Source organism: Triticum urartu, chromosome 6A (genome assembly GCF_056163025.1).
Source record: "Triticum urartu cultivar PI428250 chromosome 6A, HENAU_Tu73, whole genome shotgun sequence".
NCBI lineage: Eukaryota > Viridiplantae > Streptophyta > Magnoliopsida > Poales > Poaceae > Triticum > Triticum urartu.
In genome coordinates, this window is record NC_141878.1 from 339,201,877 (window position 1) to 339,209,758 (window position 7,882).

A 7,882-nucleotide genomic window follows, 5' to 3' on the forward strand; every position below is an offset into this window, starting at 1 on the left:
GTGGGTGCAAATCTGACAAATCATGTTGCAGATGGCGCCGACTCGATCCGGAAAAGCAACAACTCTTACGCCGGCTAAAGGCCGGTGAGAATACGTTGACAAAGGTGAGGCGAGAGAAGAATGATCTTCAGGATGCCAACACCCGGCTGGACGTCGAACTTAAAGATGTTCGTGGCCAGCTGTCGGACTCCACGAAGGAGAATCAGCGGCTTCGACGCGGCATATTTAGTAAGTGCTTGAACGAACTTTGAAAAAAGAGTTCGGCGAGGAAGTCGACTAACAGAGTAATGTCTGTAGGTATGCTCACAGGTCGTCCTGCAGAGGAGATGCCCGGTTCTACAGGTGACCTTCTTCCCGAACTCATGCAACTGCACGAGCGAATTCGGCAGGCGATGCGAGGCGTTGCCCAAGCCTTATGGCCTGCCCACTCCATGCCCGAGGGCCTTGGAGAGCTTGCGGAGAAGCTGAAGGGAGCTCAGTGGTGCTTCCGGTTGTGGAAGATATCGGCCTGCCGACAAGACGCTAGGGAGGCCTGGGCCATGGTGAAGACCCGTTTTACGAAGTCTGACCCAAACCACATGGCCGAGGTCGGACCAGTGGGGCCTGACGGGAAGGAGATCCCTGTAAGCTTAGTATACGGCCAAGTAGAGTTAGCCGCGAAGTATTCCCAGCAGGACTGTAAATTAGACAGCCTGTTAGATGGTATAGAAGAGGAATACAATCAGTCAGAATGACTATGTAATTTTGAATTGACATGTGTAATGCCTTCTAGCCGGATTGTAGATCGTTTGTCGTTGCCGACCTTTTCGCTTCAACCTCGGGACCTAACGGTCCGGAGTGTGTCCGAATACCATAGCAGTCATATAAGAACCGGGGTATGCGTGGAGACCAGGCGTAGGGGTCATTAGTGCTTTATCAGACAAGTGCCCAACTAGTTATGTTATATTACATGGTTAGTAAGAAACATCTTCCAGAGAGAATAGTTCCGTTAAGGGTTCCTTTCGCTGGGAGGCATGCCCTAAAGTGCATGTCCGGACTGCGTGAAAAGACGCAGAAAAAGCATCTGGGGGCGCATAAAATGAGTAAAAAGATCATCTTTTATTTCACCGACCGAATATTCTCTTAAGAACGCTAGCTTTCGGCTTCACCCAGTCTGAGGTACACATCCGGCTGACCCGGCAGTAACAATCGCAGAGGTGCTCCCTTTACCGCCTAGCCGAACAATCGGGAACGTAGGGGTAAGCACAGGAGCCAGGCAACCCAGCTTGGCCAAAACTTAAATCATATCGATGCATATAATGGTGAAGAAAAAGGTACATGCAGAATTTTGACGCATGTGTTGGGCATGAAGCCCGTATAAATAAGCTTCTGTTAAAGGAGCCCCCAGGTTTAATGAGCGCGAGTGGCGCGTCACTAGATGAGCCTTTAAGGGCTATAAAAGAAAGAGGGGAAGGAGAGAAATGTAAAAAAATGCAACAAATGGACAGAGGAAGGAGACGAACACAGAGTCCGGCGCTAGGCATAGAATCTTCGGAGACGGGTGGCGTTCCACGGGTTCGGCTCGAGTTGGTTATCCGACGCATCTCACAGGCGGTACGCCCCACCAGTCAGGACTTGGTCGATTATGAATGGACCTTCCCACTTGGGCTTGAGTTTGTCCTTTTTCTTATCCGGCAGGCGTAGAACTAGTTCGCCAACATTGTAATTTTTGGCCCGTACTTCTCTGCTTTGATATCTTCGGGCCTGCTGTTGATAAAATGCGGAACGGGCTTTTGCCACGTCACGCTCCTCCTCCAAGGCGTCCAAGTTGTCCTGCCGATCGAGCTCGGCTTCTCTTTCTTCGTACATGCGCACTCTAGGTGAGTCATGAATTATGTCACAGGGCAGAACTGCCTCTGCGCCGTACACCATAAAAAATGGTGTGTATCCGGTGGTGCGATTTGGCGTGGTCCGTAGCCCCCATAGCACGGAGTCGAGCTCCTCTACCCAGTGCGTGTTAGATTCCTTGAGGGACCGCACCAGTCTGGGTTTAATGCCGCTCATGATAAGACCATTTGCACGTTCGACCTGGCCGTTGGTTTGTGGGTGATAGACGGAAGCATAATCGAGCTTGATGCCCATGTTTTTGCACCAGAGTTTTACCTCGTCGGCGGTAAAGTTTGTACCCTTATCGGTTATGATGGTGTGGGGGACGCCATAACGGTGTACAACCCCGGATATGAAGTCTATCACAGGTCCGGATTCGGCCGTTTTAACAGGCTTGGCTTCTATCCATTTGGTGAACTTATCCACCATGACCAGTAAGTATTTTTTCCTATCGGTCCGACCTTTAAGGGGTCCGACCATGTCAAGCCCCTAGACCGCAAAAGGCCAGGTGATGGGTATAGTTTGGAGTGCGGTGGGTGGCATATGGCTTTGGTTGGCAAAAAGTTGGCAACCAGCGCATCGTTGGACTAGGTCCTGAGTGTCTGCCCGGGCCGTCGGCCAATAAAGGCCTGTACGGAATGCCTTGCTAACAAGGGACCGAGCAACGGCGTGGTGACCACCGAGTCCAGCATGAATTTTATCCAGAAGGTTCCGCCCTTCCTCTTCGGAGATGCACCTTTGAAGGACTCCGGTAGTGCTTTTCTTATAAAGCTCTCCCTCATGGACTCTATAGGCTTTAGATCACCGCACTATGCAGCGGGCCTCGTTTTGGTCCTTCGGGAGTTCCTGCCTAGTAAGGTAGGCTAGGAATGGTTCTGTCCACGGGGCGATAACCGCCATTATTACATGGGCTGAAGGTGTAATTTCATTGGCAGAGCCTCCAATTGTGTCAGATTGTTCGGCGTCGAGTGGTGCGCCTGGGTCCGGGCTGTTATTTGCGGGTTCCCCCTCCCATGCTACGGATGGCTTGAACAATCTTTCCAAAAAGATGTTGGGGGGACTGCATCGCGTTTTGCTCCGATGCGTGCCAGGACGTCCGCTGCTTGATTGTTTTCTCGGGCTATATGGTGAAACTCTAGCCCTTCGAACCGAGCTGACATTTTTAGGACGGCGTTGCAGTAAGCTGCCATTTTTGGGTCCTTGGCGTCGAAGTCTCCATTTATTTGGGATATCGCGAGGTTTGAATCCCGGCGTACCTCTAGGCGCTGGATACGCATGGATACTGCTATCCGAAGACCATGTAGGAGGGTCTCATATTCGGCTCCATTGTTGGAATCCGTGTACATGATCTGGAGCACACATTGGACTGTGTCTCCTGTGGGGGACGTCAGGACGACGCCAGCCCCCAGTCCGGCCAACATTTTGGAGCCGTCGAAATGCATAATCCAGTTTGAATATGTGCCGTACTCTTTAGGGAGCTCGGCCTCCATCCGTTCTGCGACGAAGTCGGCCAAAACTTGCGATTTAATAGCTCGCCATCGCTTATAGGTTATATCAAACGGGAGAAGCTCGATGGCCCATTTTGCAATTCGGCCCGTTGCATCGCGGTTGTTGATAATATCGTTTAGTGGCACTTCCGAGGCTACTGTTATGGAACACTCTTGAAAGTAGTGTCATAGCTTCCGGGATGCCATGAATACCGTGTATGCAATCTTTTGATAATGCGGGTACCGTGATTTGCATGGAGTGAGGACAGTGGACATGTAGTAGACCGGCCTTTGAAGGGGGAATTTGTGTCTGTCCATTTCCTGCTCGACAACGAGCACTGCACTGACAACTTGGTGTGTTGCTGCAATGTACAATAACATTGGTTCACCGGTGATTGGCGCGGCCAGGACTGGGTTTGTTGTCAATATGGCTTTTATTTCATCAAGTCCGGCCGTGGCGGCATCCGTCCACTCGAAGTGTTCGGTGCGCCGAAGGAGGCGATAAAGGGGTAGTGCCTTTTCTCCCAAGCGGGAGATGAAGCGGCTTAAAGCCGCCACGCACCCGGTTAATTTTTGTATTTGTTTAAGGTCCTTTGGGACATCCAATTGTGACAAAGCTCGGATCTTGGCTGGGTTTGCTTCAATTCCTCTACCGGATACAATGAAGTCCAAGAGCTTTCTGGCTGGAACGCCGAAGACGCATTTTTCTGGGTTGAGCTTGATGTCATATTGTCGGAGGTTATCGAATGTAAGCCTCAAGTCGTTTACTAGGGATTCGACATGTCTTGATTTGACGACCACATCATCCACATACGCCTCCACTGTTTTGCCGATCTGGTTTGCCAGACATGTCTGGATCATGCGCTGATATGTTGCGCCGGCGTTTTTTATCCCGAAGGGCATTGTGTTGAAGCAGAATGGGCCGTATGGTGTGATGAATGCTGTTGCAGCTTGGTCTGATTCTGCCATCTTGATTTGATGGTAACCAGAGTATGCGTCGAGGAAACACAACAAATCATGTCCTACGGTGGCATCGATAATTTGATCGGTGCGGGGGAGGGGGAAGGGATCCTTTGGGCAAGCCTTGTTAAGGTCTTTAAAGTCGACACACAGGCGCCAGGATTTGTCCTTCTTTGGTACCATCACCAGGTTTGCTAGCCAGTCCGGATGTTTTATGTCTCTGATGAATCCAGCCTCCAATAGCTTGGCTAGCTCCTCTCCCATAGCCTATCTCTTGGGTTCGAAAAAACGCCGAAGGGCTTGTTTGACAGGTTTAAATCCTTTTAGGATATTTAAGCTGTGTTCGGCCAGCCTGCGTGGGATCCCTGGCATGTCTGAAGGGTGCCAGGCAAAGATGTCCCAGTTCTCTCGTAGGAACTCTCGTAGTGCGGCGTCTGCATCAGGGTTCAGTCATGCCCCGATTGAAGCTGTTTTATTGGGGTCCGTTGGATGGACCTGGAATTTGACTATTTCGTCGGCTTGCTTGAAGGATGTGGATTTGGATCTCTTATCGAGTATCACATCATCCCTGTTAACCGTGGAGTGCAGCGCAGTCAGTTCCTCGGCCACTAAGGCTTCGGATAGCGCCTCAAGGGCTAATGCGGCCGTCTTGTTTTCGGCGCGGAGTGCAATGTCCGGATCACTAGCTAGAGTGATAATTCCATTCGGCCCGGGCATCTTAAGCTTCATGTACCCGTAATGGGGTATTGCTTGGAAGATTGTGAATGCTTCCCGCCCTAGTAAAGGGTGATATCCGCTCTTAAACGGGGCCACCTGAAATGTGACTTCTTCAGACCTGTAATTATCCGCGTGCCGAACACCACATCTAGTGTGATTTTTCCTGTGCAGCGCGCTTCCCGACTGGGGATTATTCCTCTAAAGGTTGTGCTGCTTCGCTCGATGCGGTTCTAGTCTATTTCCATTTTTTGAAGGGTTTCCTCATAAATGAGGTTCAGTCCGCTGCCTCCATCCATGAGCACCTTGGTGAGGCGAAAGTCGTCCACTATGGGACTGAGGACCAATGCGGCTGGTGCTCGGGCTGTTCGGAATCTAGGTTCATCACTTGCGTTGAAGGTAATAGCAGTGTCGCTCCATGGATTTATTGTTGCAACTTGATAGACTTCGGCGAGGCTGCGGAGTGTTCTTTTTCGCATATTGTTTGATGCGAAAGTCTCGAAGACTGTGAGAACGGTACTGGTGTCCTCGGGCTGGCTTTCTGCGGCCTCCAGAATTAAGAGGTCCTCGCCAATTTTGGCCACCTGCCGGAGTATCCAACATGCTCTAAGGCTGTGAGTTGGTGTGGCGTCCTCTGTACTGTGAATTCTGCAGGGTCCATCAAGCCACCTTTCCAGTACAGTTCCATGCCCTGTAGAGGGTTTTGGCTTTTTGGTGTTTATCCCGGGTGTCCTATGATGATGCACCCTCTTAGTTCGGACGGGATTACTATTCAAGGCCGGATTATCCCAAAATTTTATTTCGGTTTTCCAGGCGCTTTCCATCGCACAATATTTTTGTACTATGGATGCCAAGTCAGCGAAGCGTGTAATATCACAACGACCTACGGCGTTGAGGATTCCCTCGTCCATGCAATTACTGCAGAAAATTGAGATTGCGTCTCCCTCGCGGCAATCCTTTATCCTGTTCATAACCAGGAGGAATCTGGCCTAGTAATGATGTACTGTTTCCTCGGGCCTCTGCCTGATTTGGGAGAGATCACTTATGTTCGGGTGGGCGGGTGTCGTTGAATCTGAAACCTCACCCAACCCTAGATTCGAAGGCCGAAGAGTTTTCGAACTCTGAAGTTCGGATTTTTGGATGTTGTCCAACGAATCTAGCCCGTTGCCTGATCCTAAGCTCAGGTCTTGAGTTACATCCTCCTCTCCGTGGGTATCCGGCTTGGAGGAGTCGGGAATTCGGACGTAGCTAGTCCTTAAAATAGATGAAGGGTCGCCGCACTGCGCCTCTACCACGGCAACGTGGTGGGTGACTTGGGGAGAGTTAATTTCTCTTAGATCGGGTTTAAGCCCAACCTGGTCGTAATCCGTAGCGACCTCTAGGGCGGCGATGCGATCCAAGAGCTCGTTTACGGAAGAGAGCTCCATTGGATCTAGCTGCTCGACGAGCTCCGAGCTGACGTGTAGGTTGCTTTTGATGACCCGAGAGGTCACCGTCGGCGCAACAGCCGAACATGCGGTCATGAGGGAACCACCTAGCCGGAGGGTTTGGCCGACAACCAAGGCTCCCTTAGCAACGGCGCCGTCTTTAAAGACGGGAGGAGGCATCCTTCCTGATTGTGACGGCACAGAGGAACTCTCAATGAAAGCACCAATGTCGGTGTCAAAATCGGCGGATCTCGGGTAGGGGGTCCCGAACTGTGCGTCTAGGCCGGATGGTAACAGGAGGCTGGGAACACGATGTTTTACCCAGGTTCGGGCCCTCTTGATGGAGGTAAAACCCTATGTCCTGCTTGATTAATATTGATGATATGGGTAGTACAAGAGTAGATCTACCACGAGATCAAGGAGGCTAAACCCTAGAAGCTAGCCTATGGTATGATTGTTGTATATGGAGTTGATTGCCTACGGACTACAACCCTCTGGTTTATATAGACACCGGATAGGGTTAGGGTTACATAGAGTCGGTTACAATGGTAGGAGATCTTGAATATCCGCATCGCCAAACTTGCCTTCCACGCCAAGGAAAGTCCCATCCGGACACGGGACGAAGTCTTCAATCTTGTATCTTCATAGTCCAGGAGTCCGGCTAAAGGTATAGTCCGGCTACCCGAACACCCCCTAATCCAGGACTCCCTCACCCGTCACCACGCGTCGCTCGCCCCGCTCCTGACGCGACCACCGCCTGCTAATGCCGCTGTTGTCGTCGCCGCGAACCGCGCCTGAAGCCCGGCGCTCACCGCACCGCGCCTCTACTCTACTCGGTCCGCACGCGCCCCCTGACCCCCCGCACTGCAGCTGGACCATCCCCTCTGATAGCATCGCCCTCCGCGTGCCCCTGCTCTCCGTGCCGCACTCATTGTTGCGGCCTCCCGCCTACGCTCGGCCATCGTCGTACGTGACCGCGCCCCGCTAACCGAGCACGCACCACCGCTCGCCCGCACCCTTGCCTCGTGCAGCTGCGCCTTGCCGCCAGCCTACTACTGCACTACCTCCCTCCCCCCTCTGTTGTGCTGCTCCCCGGCCGCCCCCTGCTCGTGGCTATCCTGCTGCTGCTTCGCCGCTAGAGGCCTCCTCCGTCCGCCGCTACTGCCGCTCGCGCGCACCCGGCCGCTGCCTCGCTCCACTGCCTCCCACTTCGCCCAGCGCCTCCCTGCCTCGCCGCAGCCGCCAGCGCCCCAGCGCCTCCACTTGGTTGGGCAGGCGCCCAAACGAGCTGACGCCCGCAGTGCCCATTCACCCAGTTCCCGCTAGGCTCCCCACAGCCTATGACATATGGGCCCCACGCCCAATTATTTTTAAAAAATAATTAGAAAAATAATAATAATAAATTAATTAATTAGATAATTAATTAAC